This window comes from Manis javanica, chromosome 8, assembly GCF_040802235.1.
Source record: "Manis javanica isolate MJ-LG chromosome 8, MJ_LKY, whole genome shotgun sequence".
NCBI lineage: Eukaryota > Metazoa > Chordata > Mammalia > Pholidota > Manidae > Manis > Manis javanica.
The window spans coordinates 95,182,253-95,199,859 of record NC_133163.1 but is presented as its reverse complement, the minus strand read 5'-3'; the positions used below and the strand labels follow the sequence as shown (position 1 = coordinate 95,199,859).

At 42.0% G+C, this 17,607-nt stretch overlaps 1 long non-coding RNA gene across 3 annotated transcripts in view; it reads left to right on the top strand.

Moving 5' to 3' along the window:
* The first annotated feature begins 271 nt into the window (after nt 1-271).
* Nucleotides 272-17,607, top strand: part of LOC108400252 (uncharacterized) — an 80,950-nt gene continuing 63,614 nt past the window's right edge. For 2 of the 3 annotated variants that reach the window (XR_012120677.1, XR_001853842.3), the window contains exon 1: nt 272-400. This is a non-coding gene — a long non-coding RNA (uncharacterized lncRNA). Of the gene's footprint in view, nt 401-3,593; nt 17,280-17,607 lie in introns of those variants that run through there. The other variant, XR_012120678.1, reaches the window with a different exon arrangement.

The window sequence follows — 17,607 nt, the reverse complement described above, 5'->3', positions numbered from 1 at the left end:
AAACAAGAACCTAAAATCACAGCCTTCAGAACACAGTAAAAGGTTGAAAGAGTTACAGCAGGTAGAGGGCAGTCGGCCGCGGACACGAGCCTGCCCCTCACTCAGAAATTCCTCCAGGCAAGAGGCGGAAGTGCGCTGGATACGTCGGGGTTGGGTGGGAAGGGCTGTCAGTCCTGGGAGGCGTACAATGGGGACCAATCGCTCTCTGGCACCGCCTTCGGAGGGCGAGAGGGTGGGGGACGCCCGCGCACCGTGGGCGGGGCCTCTGCGCAGCCTTGGTGAGGAAGAGCCGGGTGAGCGCGGGAGAGGAGCTTAAAGGAGCCAGGGAAAGTGGTAGAAACGGGAAAGGGAAGGCGATACGACCGTCGGAGCTGAGAAAAGGAAGCCGTGGGGAAGAAAGGTAGAGACGGTGGGAGCACGGGAGGGTCCGGAGAGATGCGGAGAAGGAAAGAGGGCTGTGGGAGGAGCGGCGGGGTGAGGAGACCTCCGAGACTAGGAAAGGAGGGTGCGGACGGGTCCTTGACTGGGTAGGGGGAAGGGTAGGAGAACTCACCCGAACATGGAATACCCCAGGAGTTCATCCCGACTGGGGTAGTAAAACAAACAAACTCTGGGAGAGTTTGGGATCAGGGCTGCCACCCGGGGCGAGCAATCACCACCTTGAACCACCCGTCTGCATCAGTTGGCGTGCAAATTAATCTGATGAGCGCAGAGGGGGTATTTGGCTCTTTAACACGCGGCTGATACTGGGAATTTTCCTTGGTCCCTCTGAGTGGGACTGTCATTTGTCCCAAAGGACTGGACCTGCACAGCTATACCAGCAGATTCAGCCTCTTTTAAGTTACTGCAAGGAAAGATCACCCTTACACCACCTACCTAGCCTTCTTCCCTAGAAATCTCTTTACCCACCTGCACTTCAAGACTGTCTCACACTCACGCACACACAGCCTTCACAACTTGAACACACTCACCTTTGTCCCAGTCATATCAGACTTGAACACTTTATACTTTCTATTATTACCTTGCTTTTACACGTAACTGCTGCTTGATCTGCCTTTATCACTCCCCTCTCCCACTTCTCTACCTGAGAAATTCCTGGTCTTTCTCCAACAGGAAGTGCAGGATCACCTCTGAAGCCTTCTCTGATTTCTTTAGCCAGACCCACCTGAGCTGTCAGAGCACCAGATTACAGCACATGTCCCATTGTGCTGTGATTGTGTACTTAAGCACGTGTCTCTCCAATTGAACACTAAACTCCTCATTTTATGTCCTGGGGCTGGCCTGGAGTTAATGCTCAACAAATGTCGGTTGATTGTCCAGCTTTGTCACCCCTTTCTTAACAAGTTCCATTAGTTTACCACTCCCTGTTTCCTGTGATTCTGCCTTACATGCTCCCAGTCTGTTTCCTTGAAGCTCCCTGACATACCCCCTTATTTTCATATTGTGGAATTTGGCCTTTCCGAGGTGGGCATTGGGTTGGGGAGAAAACCCTGTGGTTCTCATTTGCAACCTGGCACATAGTTGCTTGTGCAGGTAACAGAGATGCAGCATCAACTGCAAAAGTCTCAGTGGGAGGGGACAGGAGCAGAGGATTCCCCAGGAAACTGCATGGCTCAGTGGCCCCCAAGATAGTTGGGGATCCCTTGGAGCAACCCACCAACACCTGAAAAACAGGAGTCTCCCCACAACAAGGCTGCTGAGGGATAACATTTAGGTTCAGTCTTTGTGTTTCCACTTAGAGAGACTTTAGTTACTCATTCTGATCCACACTCCTCCTTGGGTATTTGTATTTGGGATGTTCTGGAGGAGACTCATGTGAGTGGTGAGTTTGAAAGAAGGGACAGGGCATATAAGGCTCAGCCAATACTTCATCCTCTTTTGGGATCAGCCTAAATTCAGGATGCAAATATTTTAGTCTACATAGTAAAGAGACAGTTCCTTCAGGGGAGGCCTAAGGTTGCCCTCCACTATTTGTCCCAGGTGGAAAAGTGCTATACATTCTTCAACTTAGCTTTTATTGGTTAAAAAAAAGAAACAAAGCTGACATTTTCTTGTAACTAACTTTTAAACATTTTTCTGAAATTGATATATGAATTTATTTTCAATTTAATCTAAATGCTAATTAACCTAAGTTCAATTTAATTTCAAATAAATTTGTATTTATTTTCAAACTTTCAGAAAAATTGCAAGTACTGTACAAAGAACCTTCCTCTCACCCAGATTCATAATTGTTCACATTTTGTCACAGTTGCTCCATCTCTGTATGTGCATATTATTATATATTACATATTAATTACACATTAACATTATATATATTAGTTACATTCTGAGCCTTTTAAGAACAAGTTGCATGTGCCATCACTCCTAAATATTTCAGAGTGTATTTCCCTAAATCAAGGACATTTTGCTATTTAACTAGCATATAACCCTCCAAGTTAGGAAATCAACATTAATACAATACCATCATTCAATTCACAGAGTTGCACACCCTGCACCCTGCCCCAATTCCAGTTTTACCAGCTTCCCTGACAATGTCTCCTCTTCCTTCCTGGCACACTCTCCCTTCCAGGAACATAAGCTGCTATTGTCAATCTCTAAAGTCACCTCCAGGCTGTCACTGTTTTCCCTATTTACCTACCTTTCAAGTCCTCAGCAGTTTCACCGCTTACATCTGTGCCAGTTTTGAGAATACACACCCTCTCCTCTGGAGAAATGATCCTTAATGTTAGTCCAATGTTTCCTCATGGCCACACTTGGACCAGTTGGCAAGAATTCCTCAGAAATGATGCTGTGCACTTTCTAAAGTTGAGATGGAGCAAGCGTTGTCAATCCACACCACCACTAAAGTGAGCCTAATCTTACTCACCTGATTATCTGCAGTTTCCTCTAGTATAAAGTCATCATTTACCTTTATAGTTGATGAGCACTTTGTGGGATGTGTTGCAAAATTTTTCTGTCTAACCTCCCGTTACAGGCCTAGTCTTCACTGACAACTTCTCCTGAATGGACCACTACTGTGAAGGTTGCTGAAGTGTGATTTTTCTATTTCCAACATTCTAGCTAGATTTATTAGTTGATATTCTACTGTAAAAAAGAACCTCCCCTCCAATATATTTATTTATTCTTTGTTTATTCATATTATTATGGACTCATGGGTTCCTATCTTATTCATTGGTTATAAATTACTATAATTATTTTCATGTTTAAATTGGTCCAGGTTTTGCCAATGGGAGATCCATCAACAGGCTCCTGTGATCTTTTGACAAGTCCCCATTATTCTGTGAATACTTTCTTGCTTTCTGGAAAAAGATATTCCAGGATTATTTTGTATATTCCCTGCACCAGCTCTGGAATCAGCCATTTCTCCAAGGAGTCCTGGTGTTTTAGAAAAGGATGGCATTTGAAAACCAAGATCTAACTACTGGATGTACTCACTGCTACTAGAGTATCATCGCTTATAAACTTTTTTCAATGGATAGAGCTAGTAAGTGTACATATGTGTACAGGCATGTATATATATATATATATATATATATATATATATATATATATATATATATATACACATACCTATGAATTTATACCAATATTTATGATACAGCATCTCAGAGTTCTTTTCAACTTTGTCTCTTCCCATGTTTCACCTTCTCCAGTGGTGAGAAACCTGGCTCTTTAATCCTAAGTATATTTAATTATTTGTTCAATTGGTTTTCTTATTGCGATTACACACAGTCTCCCAGCCATGCTGGCTGTCTCCTCTGTCTAACAGTTATGCATTTCATCTCTTCATTCTTGGGCACCACTGAGCTCAATACCAATGTGCTCCCGCGCAGCTCCTTCCTCTCCTCGCTAGTGTTCTTTTGTCCCTGGGTGCAGATGGATATGCCGCCAGATGACTGCCATGCAACTCATCTTCCTACCTCACTGCCTCTATACCAAGGAGGAAAAATAATGAAATGGAAAATTTTGAAAGGGAATGGGAGAAATTGTCTCTTATTTAGAAAGTATCTAACTCTTTTTGTCTTTGAACTGATCCTGTACTTGGGCAGGGAAGGAGTGTTTTATAGTGATATCCTCCCTTCACTCCATGCAAAACTCCAACAGTGGAATTTAATTCCCTATGAAACAAAGATTTATTTTATATTTGGCTATTTTCCCAGAGAGACCTGTTGCATTTTCACTCACTGTTTGAAATTTAAACACTGTAACTGTCTTTATTCTCCTGCTGGCTGTCTTCACTTCATCTCATCAGAAAGCACTATGTATCCTTATCAAACTAACAGCCAAATTATGTCCCAGTCACCTGGGATGGACTTAGGGAAATATCTTGAAGTGAGCAAATTGTTGAAATTACATAGCTGCGGCATCATATCCCTCTGAGGGATTTTTTTTGAACCCAAACTGTATCAAAGAGTTTGATGAATTAATTCCCGAGAAAACTATAAAGGAGGTGAGAATTTATAAATCAAAGACATACATTTTTTAAAATATTTATTTGAGCTGAAGTGATATTCCTGACTGCCAGGATTGGGTTGGTCAAAAGGCCAACCACACCATCTCATGTGTGGTACTAGGTCTCACAGTTTATAGATGAGATTAGGGAGGGTAGATGGATTGCCCAAGTCACGGGTTGGAAAACCAGCGAAGGCAGGGGAGAGGGGCAGGGGGCAGGCATGGGCAGATGGCAGACTAAATCTGAAGGCAAGGCTGGACACAGCAAGGTAATGAGCACTGAGGTCACCAGCAAGGCCTCTGAGTGAATAGGAAACCTAAGCCGCAGCTGGACGCCTGTCTGGGCACTGCTGCGATGCTCTGGAAAAGGACCGCCAGGCTGCTATGTACACACATAGCACTCAGCTTTCTGCTCAGGCTGTAGCAAACCAGTCCTTGCAGCTGGCAGAAGGAAACAGTATCAGAGATCCACAAAGACCAGAAGATACTTCTGGAGGTGGACCTCTCAGCAGGCCCCTCAAAACCCCCAACGTCCTCTCTGCCAGGATAGTGCTGCCCTGGCCTCTCCAAGTTGGGGAGTGTCAGTGGAGTCAGCTAGCGTGTTGTGGTACTTGCTTTCTAGATAAGTTGTCCTCCTTCCAAAAGGAGAGTAGTACTCACACTCACTGGCTTTTTTCAATCCAAGCCCATAGTTATTGTTAGAAGACATTCCTCCAGATTTTTAGTTTACAGATGATTCCAACTTACTTTTCAATAGTGATCAATTATTTCCCCCTTTAAATTATTTCCCACTCTACTGATTATTTCAATGGACTTTCGGGAGAGAATTGTTTGGCTTCCACACCCTACACCATCCTGCTCAGAAGAGTCATATATAAAGAACAGGCAGAAGAGACTTAGAAAAAGCAGCCAGAGAAGTAAGAGGAGAACCAGAGAGGCCATTACCATGGAGGTCAACGTGAAGTTGAGTAGCCAGCAGTTTAAATACATCAATGACAGTTTCAAACACATCAATAAAGTATAGGCTGAATCTGGTGATCAGGAGGTGACTGAAGAGAGCTGAAAGCACTGTTTCAGAAGTTACTGGGGTGTAAACTGTGCTTCATATGGAGAAATGGAAACAAGTGTGACTGCTTTTTAAAGACATTGTCAATAAATCAACTGATAAGGGGAGTGATGGTTGAAAGGGAGTAAGGTGAAGAGAGAAGATTTTGTAGGGTAGAGGAATGCTGGGCCAATGGAGGCAGAAGTGGCTCCCAGTGTTGGCAGGCCCCTTTGGCTCCCTGTCCCCAGACTGTCTCTGCTGCGCGCTTGCTCCATTCCTACTGCCAGGCACACAGTATGACCTGCGAAGGCAGTTGCACCCAGGAGAGAACACCCCTGACCTCCCAGCCTCTGTGACTTACAAATTTAACCTCAACCACATTGCTTCTTGCAAGTCCTGACTCGCAGTACAACCAAGGGCCCAAAGAGCCGATAGAGTTCTGCTCTTAGAGAAATCCCAGCAGCAATGACAATGAACTAGCAGCTCATTGAATCCATGCACAAGGCCTCACTGGCCTCGCTTTTGCATGGGGCATCTAATCCTCACAACCACCATCTCATGTGTTGGCATTAGGCCTCACAGTTTATAGATGAGAAACTGAGATTAGGGAAGGTAGATGAATTGTCCAAGTCACGGGTTGGTAAGCAAGAAAGCCGAGGGTCCAGCTCAGATCTTTCTGGTTTCAGAGGCCATCCTTTTTCTCCTTGGGCAAAGGAGGCCAAAATATAAGCCATGAGCAACATAAGGCCTTAGGATAGACCTTAGGTAGTCTGGATTCATGGAGAGTATTAAGTTATAGGGCCAAAGAGAGAGAAGTTAAGGCCAGATAGGTTAACCCAGTTAAATTTGAATTTCAGATGAATAGTAAATTGTTAATAGTAAGTAATCCCAAATATTGCACTGATATACAAAAAGCAAGTTGTTTTTATCTAAAATTCAAGATTAACTGGGCACTCTGTATTTTTATTTGCTAAATCTGGTAACCATGTGGACAGACTGTGAAAGGTTTTAATAAATACTAAGGAATTTAGACTTTATTCCATAGCTAATACAAACCCACTGAGGATTTTGGCACAAAAGAGTGAAATGGTAAAGTGATATTTGAGACCAGCCAACAAACGTTTGCAATTGTCCAACAATAACATTCTGAAATATAACACTAGGATGGGGTAGAAGAAAGAAAAAAGGCAGGATCTTATAGCTAGTTAATACAGCAGATGAAGAACAAAGAAAAGTCCAATATGACAGGTTTTCAGCCTGGATGGCTGGAAGAATGATAGAGCTACAGATGGAAAGACACGTCTGGAAGAGGAACTGCTTTGGAAAGAAAGAAAAATAGACTTTGAGGTGATGCTTGTATATCCATGTGAATTTTGCAAAAGGAAAAATGTTACCTTCTTCAACACCTTCTCCCAGGAACTGCAGAGATAGGATGTTCCTCATCCTCACAGCCACCCTGCCAGGTTTTCCAATGGACAACACTGATGCTACCAGGAGGTGGCAGAGTTGGGGTTTAAAGGCCCAGATAGCCGGGCTAATTTCCCCTATACCACACTGCCTCTTATTAGAGAAACAGAAACAGGACTCCAGAAAAGTCGTGGCTCAAGCTGTGATTGCTGAGAGCTGAGAAGCTGAAAAGAGGAAATTTATGCTAAGAGGAGATGTAAGAGGAGGATCAGAGAGAGCTTTGGAACATCTGTGGCAGAGAAACAGCATAAGAAATGGCTATGAAACTTGAATGAGCCTAGCATTTTTAAAACAATGGCATAATGTGATTTTTTTATAAAATGGAGAATATGGGGTCGTGAAAGGAAATACTGGAGATACAGATGCCGTGTCATCTAATGTGCCATGCCCAGGAGATTAGGATTATTCTAGAGGTGATGGAGAGTCATTGAGAGTTTAAGCAAGGCATCAGTATGACCAGATTGGTGTTTTACAAGGGTCATGCTGGTAGCAGTGGTGTGAGAGGTAAGTGGAAAGCCAATTAGGAAGCTGTGATGATCCAGGGGAGAAAGAATAAGAAGAAGAGGCAGAAGAAATAGACATTTGAGAGAAACAATAGGATGTGGAGAGAAAAGAGATGTGAGCTGACAAATACTTTTTCAGGGTGACTGGTGATAATATTTATGAAAAAGAATGCAGGAGAAGGAGCATACTTGGAAAGGAAATGTGAAGTTAGTCATCTTTGTATACCTACAAACTTAGAGCTGACAGACAAGCACTAAATGCTTGTTGATGTAAGTTTGATTTTAGACATATTTAGTTTGCAGTATCCCTGGAACATGCAGGTGGAAATGTTTAGTAAACTGTTAGAAATATAGGTCTAGAAAAACATTGCAAACCTGTGAATTAGCTTTGTTAATGAGGATATAAGTAGAGGAGTGAGAAAAGTCCATGGATAAAATCCTTGAAAATACTTAGCACATAAAGAGTGAGTAAAGAAATAAAAGCTAATGAAGCAAGCAGAGAATGGACAGTCAAAGAGGTAGGCAAACAAGAAAGTTTGGTGTAATGAAACAAAGAGATGAATTTCAAGGAGGGAGGGGCTTGCACACCCATGTTCATCACAGAATTATTCATAATAGCCTGGTGCAGGCAATCTGAACATCCATGGATGAATGAGTGGATTAAGAAAATCTGGTGAATACATACAATAGAATATTATTCAACCTTAAAAAAGGAGATCCAGTTATATACTACAACATGGATGAAACTTGAGGACATGCTAAGTGAAGTAAGCCAGTCACAGAAGGACAAATACTGCATGGCGCTGCTTATATGAAGAATCTAAAGTAGTCAACCTCATAAAAACAGGACACAGAATGGTGGTTGCTTGGGCAGGAAAAGGGGGAAAAAGGAGTTGTTCAATGAGTATAGACTTGCAGTTTTGCAAGATGCAAAAATTCTAGAGGACTTTTTAACAATGTGCGTATAGTTAACACTATTGTACTATACACTCAAGAATGGCTGAGATGATTTTTTAAAAATAAGGAGGAAGTTGTTAAAAGGGTCTTGCTTCACACACAATGTAGTGGGGGGACATGGGAAAGGCAATATATACAGAGAAGAAGTAGTGATTCTATAGCATCTTACTATGCTGATGGACAGTGACTGTAATAGGGTATGTGGGGGGGACTTGATAATGGGGGGAGTCTAGTGACCATACTGTTGTTCAAGTAATTATACATTAATGATATCAAAATTAAAGTAAAAAGAAAAAGGGTCTTGCTTCAGAGGTGCCAGATGAAATAAGCCCTGGTAAGTGTGTGTCCCTTAGATCTAACAAGTCGGTTTTTATTGATGACTTTAATGAGAACATTTATGAAGTGGTAGTGATGACAATGAAATTGTACTTAGCTTGGGACTGAATGGAAGGTGAGGAAGTAGAAGGAGCAAGCGAACCCTCCTCAAGACGTTTGGCCACAAAGGATGTGGATCTCTCCTGAGTAGCACGACAGTAAGGGAGGATTGATTTAGGGCCCATCTTACTTGCTTCCATATTTTCAGGAGCCACAGTCCTTCACTGACTGTTGTCTAACATGTGAAAACAGTCATTTCATATATTTTGTCCAGTTTTCTACTTGTTTATCATGGAAAGAAATGTCTTCTATCAGTTAATCCTTCACAGGCAGAAGTGGGAGCCTCTTTTATGCATAACATTTAAAAAATAAATTTGAAGATCAAGTGGAGAGGGGAGTCAGTGAAAAAACAAAAGTCTTCCAGATCCTCCCTTTCACAATATCTCCCTGGGGGTTCCAGAAGAGTCAACTTTTACAAGCTCTAGTAGATGACATTCACATTCTGCAGCCCCATGAACAAGGTCCTCTCAGCACCTTCCTGGACAGGCTATTAATTTGACATCCTCCAAATTATATTTTAAAAATATTTTTAAATATTATATAGTAAATGTAGAAGAAGCTTATTTTCTAAAATTGAATGCCTCTTCATGCTTATAAGCTGTATGTCAAATGACCCCTCAGCCTTTCTTTTGACCTCTCCCAAGTGAAACCCTGCTCACTAAAGAGCATTAGTAAGTGATACAGAAGTATCAACTCCCTAAAGTACACCCTTTATTTGCTCTATCAAGGATGTATGAATAAAAACTGTCAGTCTTTCCTTGTCTCAAAATTTCTTTAGCTCCCCTCCAGCTTAGCTATGGAGAATTCTAGATTGACCATTATTTCCCTCAGTACTTTGAAGATTTATTCCATTATATTTTCGCCTCTAATTATGCTGATAAGTTTATTGTCCATCTAGTTCTTCATCATTAATTTTTCCTATCTGTCTTCCATTGAAAATTTATTCTTCATATGTGGAAGTTTCACTACAGTGTGTCTACCTATACATTTATTTTGAATGATCTAGTTCTGGACCTAAGTGTTCATGCCTTTCATCATATTGCCATTAATCCAAACTATGAAACCTCACCCACTACATGAATTGCCTAGTGTATTAGTTATTTACTGCTGCCATAACAAATTACCACCAATTCTGTGGCTGAAAATACCACCAACTTATTATCTTTGATTCTAGGTCAGAAGTGCAACACAGATATGATTAGAATAAAATCGTGTGTCAGCAGGGTTGTGTTCCTTTCTGGTGACTCTAGAAGAGAATTCCTTTCCTTACCTTTCCCAGCTTCTAGAGGCCACCAAAATTCCTCGATATATGTTCTCTTCCTCCATCTTCAAAGCCAGCAATGTAGAGTTAATCCTTACTCTGTTGTTACATTTTTTTTCCAACTACTGCAAGGAAAGGTCCACTTTTAAAGGACTCATGTGATTACATTGAGCCCACTGAGATAATCCTGGATAGTCTCCCCATCCTAAATCCTTAACTTTAATCACATCTGCAAAATGTCTACTGCCATGTAAGGCAACAGAATTATAGATCCCAGGGGTTAGAACATAGACATCTCCAGAGGACCCTTATTTGTTTTATCACACTTTGAGACCTCAATTCCTCATGTCAAAATCTCATCCAATTTTTGGTACATCTCAAGGGTCTTGAATGCTCCTGCTCCAACTAGCTTGTTGAGATGCTCACTATCACTTCTCTTACCAGTGTCCTCTGTGAGAATGCCATTCCTCTAGACACAGTAGTCACTGATGGTAATCACTTAGACTTACAATGGTGGTTATTTGGAGCCTTTGATGTCTGTCCCAAGGTGACTGAGAGGCAGGGGAAATGGAGAGAAAGATTGGCCTGTGCACCAGCATTATGGCTACATTTTTTCTCCTGGGTTTTGGAATATAGTGAGTAATCCCAGAGTTTCTCAGTTTTTCATGAATCTAAAACAAAAAAGAGCCTTTTCTCTTTTTAAAACAACCTCCTTTGCACAGAAGCTCAGAACTAGATCATTGGTTCTAGCTGATAGATAAGCTGTATTCCAGCCCCTCATTGTTATCTCCTTTTTATCTTACTTTCCATCCCTGCCTCAAACTCCTAAAACAATGAAGGTCCTGGTGCATATCAATTCATGCATGTGGCTTACCAAAGTGGCTCTGTTCCCACTGGCTCTATAAACTGCCAAGTTCTGAATACACTTGGAGGTCGGTCAGACTCCCTTCTATAGAATGATTAAATTAATGATATTACAGATTTGAACACTAAAAGTTTAGGTGGGAGATTAACTCCTGTGTTATTTTCCTACAATCCACCTTATTCAAGAGAACACAACATCAGACATTATCTCAATATTTTAATCTACGTAGAACCAAAGACTCTTCAAATTTGGCTCTGTTTAACTTGTCAAGCTCCTTCTCATATTACTCTGATCCCCACATAGTCTCAGGTCCTTTTGGAATGTAGGCAATTCCTCCTGAAGCCGGCCTGTATTAACCCACTCAAGCTGTGCAGAGTTCTGACACTTGTTTATCAGACTGGAAACAAGAAAGGGTGATGGAGGCATGTCTTGAGGAAAACAAGTTGTCTGGCAGTGTGTCTACTTCAGGTGAGTTCATATATGGTCTCCAGGCAAGGGGAGGCTCTTTTCCTCTGTCAAGAGGGGATGGACTACTGCTTCTGTTCAAGAAGATTTAGGGATAACTGGTACCTCAAACTTCTGAGGCTCACCCACTCAAATGTTTCTTTTCTGGGTCTTAAGGTCTCACACTTTTCTTACCTGGAAAAGACTTTGACTGTCAGGCCTGTTAAAGCTATGCATTCAGTTTCTTTTGCAGTTTGCCACTCTGGATCCTGAACCTAATTTTTAACAGTATCTAACTTACTGCTGTGAGATAGCAGTCTCCTTTATGGCTGCCGTAGAAGTCTTCTGGCTTTCATGGTGTTCCTAAATTGACAATTAGCTGCTTTAAGCTGTTGCTTTCTTTTTGAAGATTTCCAATTAGCTGCTTTAAGCTGTTGCTTTCTTTTTGCAAGATTTCCAATGCTGTCAAAAGTAGCTGGTACATTCCCCAATGGTTATCATTATCATTTCTCCCACGCCAGTCAAGTAAGCATCTATTTGGTATCCCAATGCTTTGTCTTCCACCTGCATCTCATCCCCGTTAACTGTAGATGAAAGCTTTAGTAACTGTGATGTATACCACTGCATTGCAGAGATTATTGTGCACTGACCATCAGGAAAACCATTCTTGTTGCTTTCAGAACTCAACTCCAAAATCCCATCTCTTAAAGACCACCTTGGTATCAGCATTTTTTTAACCAAGGTTCCTAAGAAAACAGAGTTTGAAGCAAAAGATTTTGTACTAATGCTTTACTGATGGGTGAAATTCCAGGGGAAAAGGTGTGGGAGATAAAGTGAAATAGGGAAAAACTGACACAAACATAGGAATGTATTCATTATCAAGATGGCCATAGCTTAATTACAAACAAAGCTGGTTGCTTGCTCTTCCAGGGCCTCTCCAGAGAGTACTTATGAAACTACTGCTTCTTACAGTCTCCATCACATGGGGGAAGAGTAAGCAATACTGGCTTTCTGTCTCCTGTGTCTTATTCGTTAAGATTTACCACCCCTACCCTTGACATTAACTCCCCCACAATTCTGAATTGTATTACCTCACCCATCCTCTCCAGGTAGCTTCTTGGGAAGCCAGAGCCTCTGCAGTCCATTCTGGCCAGTTTTCAGGTGCTTCAGTCCTTCCTCCTTGTCAGTTCTACCTTGTGGGGGTCAGATGGAAGCAGAGGCTGTGGCTGTGGCTTTATGACTAGGATACCTCATAGGAGTTTTGTGAGGACTTATTCAAGTAATACCCAGTGCCTGGCATTTAGTGAGCACCAAGCAAACGTTAGCTATTATTTTTAATAGTAATTGAGTAAAATTTCTGTGTGTGATTGTTATGTGACATGACTGTTATGAGCATTTCCCCCATGCCTTCTAAGCCTTTGCTAAGCACTGTTACACTCAGCACTCTGATGCACAACCAGACACATCTGAGTGGTTCAACAATGACATGGGCTGTGGTCCACAGCAGCAGGGGACAACCAGGCAGCCAAATAGATCTGCAACAAATTCACAATAGCTGTGGCTATCAGCCAGGCAGCACACAGCATGCAGTGGAACTAAGTGTTTCACCTTTATAAAAATATGACCGGTGATAATGCCTTCCATTGGCCAGCCACCTTAAACAATTCTTTTAAACATTTAACTGGTCTCTGAAATCCTCTAAGGAAATAAGTTGGTATTGTTTTTTGTTCTATAAATTGTAGCCACATACCTGAAGGATAATTTGCGCATTCATAGTCATAGATTTGGTTCTGAAACAATGAAGACAGGAGCCCTCAAATGTCAAATATCTAAAGGACAATATTTTCTTAGGAAAATTCGCTACCTCATCCTCTGAGTTTGGTTAATAATAAATAAATATCCTTCATTTAATGAATAATTCAAATCTTAGTATTGTCACCATGGAAAATAGGGCTCCCACCTCCAATTTTTCTTTATGAGGCACTCAGTGTCACAGACATAATGTTTACTTCCCCTGAGGGAACAACAGCTCTTGACAAGTGGAAATTTCAGCAAAGAAATTGCTGTTCAGTATGTTAAAAAATAGCTTCAATATTCTGTGTTGATTCCTGCTTAAAATATATGGAAAGTATTTTGAGAGTCAAGGTAAATAAATCCATGTACTGATGAATGTGATGCCCATGGGCCTTGAGACAGTGAAAAAGTGAATTTGAGGCTTTCAAAAATTATACCTTTGTTGTTTTGGAAGCAAGAGTTGCATTTTTAAAAATAAAAACTGACAGCAGTAATTCAGTCTAATGAAAAATGTAAGCGGTAACATGGGTGGTTTCCACTAAATTTCCTAAATCATGCTTTTCTTGTTGATGACTAATCTTTATCATTAGTGTCTAGTATTTGTTTTGAAACCATTTGATGACCTAGTTGCTCCTGTTCCTAGATCACCCCATTACTTGAAAACAGATTTGGCTCCATCAGTTCTGACCCTTGGCCTCATACTTGAATTGTGGATGGGGCTGCTGTCTGAATGTCTCAGGCAGCGACCAGCAGCACCTGACCCAGCCCTTAGCCCGTCTCCTCTGAGACTGCCTTTGGCCCCAGGATAGGAGTAGGACATGCAAACCACAGGACAAGTGGCATTCAGGTTGCAGAGAATGTAAGAAATACATGATAGAAGTATGCAGAAAGTATTGAACTTTAAGTTGGGAGATAAGAGGGAGGAAGCCAGGGAGCTGAGGAGAAAAGAGAGCACTCCTTACACATCTCTGTGTTCCAACTGCTTTAAAGTAAAACATTTAAGTTCCACAGCAGTCCTTTAGTGAAGCCATTCCTATCTTCATTTATGTAATTGTGAGGACAGAGGTTCTTTTTCAAAGGCACTTAGGTGTAGATTTCTTGGGGAGAGTCCGTAGGTCTGTGTCATGATTGTGTACATGGAGGGGGGCATGAGAAAGGTGGTAAGAGAGAGACTGGAAAGCTAGATTTCACTCAGATGGTGAAAAGTCTTATTAAGCCATATCCTTTTCCACTGTACTAGGCCAATTTCTGTCCTTGTCAGCTCTGTGACCCAGGGCAAGTGTACTTCACCTCTCTGCCTGAATTTCTTGTCTTTAAAATGGGGAGGCGGGGGGATGAGGCCATCATACCTACCACAAAATTAGTTCCAATGAATTAATGTAAAGGAAAGAAATTCATACATAGAAAAAGGCCATACAAATTCAACTCATTCCTCATTATTTCTAGTTGGAAAAATTTATAATTGAGCTGGGAGCACATGACATGAATACAATTTACATAGACTAACCACAGAAGTGTAACTCCAGGTTCAGCTGTCTTGACATCCCAACAGTCCTCCAGCCTACTAGAGAATCCCCCATCCTTTAAGATTTAATGAACATGGCCTTGAACCTCCATCCTATATAAAATGAGAAAACCCAGCATTGCTCCCAATATTTCTGAGGTTTCTTGGACACCGTATTTCTCTACTTAAGATCCACGGCTCTTTACTCCTTGTGCTGACTGGACTGCCTACACCACACCATCTACACTGGACACCACCTGGATTCTTGAATTCCTCAAAATACCACTGGCACCAGACCCTATGTAAACAGACTTCTATTAAAGATTTGAGGGCAAAACTGATGGGGTGAATATTAGGTATCCCTGTTCCTAAATGGCTCCTTTGCCCATTTCTGCCTATGAGAAGTCCTCAAAGGCCATGTCCTCACAAACAGCCCTAGCCCAGCATCATTTACTCCACTTTATCTTTTGCCTACTTATTTTCTACCTGCTGCCTCCCCGCCACCCACCTTTCCTCTTACACTTGCACAGTAACAATAACTAACACTGATTAAAAGCTCACTTTGTACCAGGCAGTGTAAGTGCTTTCTGTATGTTCTTTCATGTAGCAGACATTCTCTCCCTTTGTTTTGCCCCTGGTATTCAGGCCCAAGCCCTTGGAGTTTCATCTTATTTTGTTCCTCAACAAATTATTAAACACCCCCTCACATACACACACACACACACCCTACCACCTTTTTTTTCTTTCTTTCTGGCACAGCGGTAGCTCCTAGGTCTTTGGTAACAAACAGATTTGGTCTCTGCCTTCATGGAGCTCGACATTCAAAAAGCCAATAAAAGTAACTTGTTAAATAAAGACAATTCTGTCTTTGAGGGAATTGCCAGCTTTTATAGCAACTGTATTTCTACTCATTGCAATGGAAAATAACAATAAGACAAACAGAAAAATAAGACAAAAATACAAAAGATGCCACACAGCATGATATGATTGGTACACAAATAGTTCCGAAAGTATAAGTAGTTTAGAAGCTAATGAGATCACTTGGGTTAAACTGGTGGGCCTTGGAGCACTGGACTGGAAAAGGAGGAAGGGCAGGGAGGGCTGTAATGATATGAAAATAGACACAGTGATTAAGGGCAAGGCCTTTGAAGTCAGAGCCTGTGCTCAAATCCCAGCTCTGTCCCTTAATATGTGACTCTAGGAAGTAACTTATTCTCTCTAAGCCTATCTTTTCTTCTCTGGAAAACAGATAAAAATAGAGCCTTCCTTAGAGGGTTGTTGTATGGGTTAAATGGAGGAAACACCAAACACGTAAATCTCATTAAGCAATGCCAGGAGTGTGACAGGTGCCAAGCAAATGTTCATGTATAAAAATGCAAAGGTTAAAAACTTTCACATGCCTTGAAAAGGACTCAGGTCAGGGCACTTAGGTGTAGATTTCTTGGGGAGAGTCCGTAGGTCTGTGTCATGATTGTGTACATGGAGGGGTGGCATGAGAAAGGTGGTAAGAGAGAGACTGGAAAGCTAGATTTCAGGTCAGGACTTTGAATCCATATCTTTTGGTTGCTAATCTTTTTATTCTTGTCTTAAAAGTTAGTTACCACCGCAGAGGTGTTAACCGTCTAAGTGCTTGACAACCAACAGCTCAGTCAAGGACTTTCACCAAAAGCAGATCAGGCATCTCAAAGAGAGTCAACAGTGGGAGTCAAACATAAATTTTGTCTACCTCAGTTAGGCCTCTAGAAATAATTGGCAAAAATATAAGTCAATCTAAATATTCATTAAGGGGAACAGACAACTTAGGTACTTCCTTACATGGAGCATCATATAGTCAATAAAATGAATGAGGTACATCATGTATGTACATAAAATGACATCCACACACGTAAGCAAAAATGGCAGGCTGTGGAACAACATGCGTGAGAGAGGCCTTATCGTGTAGTGCCTAAGATAACAGACCGCTCATTCAGTGACGCAGTCTGCTCCTCTCCTTTCCCCACCCCTGCTGTCTCCTTTCTACACTACTACTTCCACATCCCAACACAGCTGCCTCTCAAATCCCCAATTCCCCTGGTCCTGTCTTACTTCCTGCCCACTCTTCCTCTGCCTCTCCCTTCCCTTTCTGGGGATCCTATACCAGGGATGGGCGGCAGTTTGCAAACCCGTTGTCTGTCTCCCAGAACGCAGGAGTCAGCATGTTTGTCCCGCCCCCAGGACCAAGCCTGATGGCGATTGGTCCCCCTTGCGCGCCTCCCAGGATTGATCAGAGCTAAGCACCAATCCGGCCCGCTAAGTGCACTTAGTCCTGATCTCTTCAGTGCTCCGTTGGAAGGTGCATTTTGGCCCAAGTTGTTGCCGTTGCATTTGCTGAGGTTGCACTCAAACCCTTGCTTTTCCTGTGCCTCCCACTTGTGAGAGTGTTCTGCAGATGATGGTGTTAGGATTGTCATGCTTCCTGCTGTCACAGCGCGGCGCACTAAGTGTGAGAGTGTAGGCCAGATTTGCTTTCAACAGGAAACAGAAGTGAAGGCCTGCCCTTCCCCTGAAAGGAGGTAAGGACTTCCGTCTGTCCCACGTGCTTCCATGTGTGAACTGAATTTCATGCATAGCTCGATAAATTGATTGTAGTGAACTCAGCTCCTTAAATAATAATAGCAACTAACCCTTACATCAGGCCTAGAGTCAGCAGTCACTGTTTTGATCCCTTTACAACCTCACAACCTTTACCTGTAAGGTTGGTTTCATGCCCATTTTATAGACAAGGAAGCCAAGGCACAGAGAAGTTAAGGAATTTGCCCAAGGTCACCCTGGGATAAGTGGCAGAGCCTGAATCAGAACCCAAATTTCATTAAGCAATGCCAGAAGTGTGACAGGTGCCAA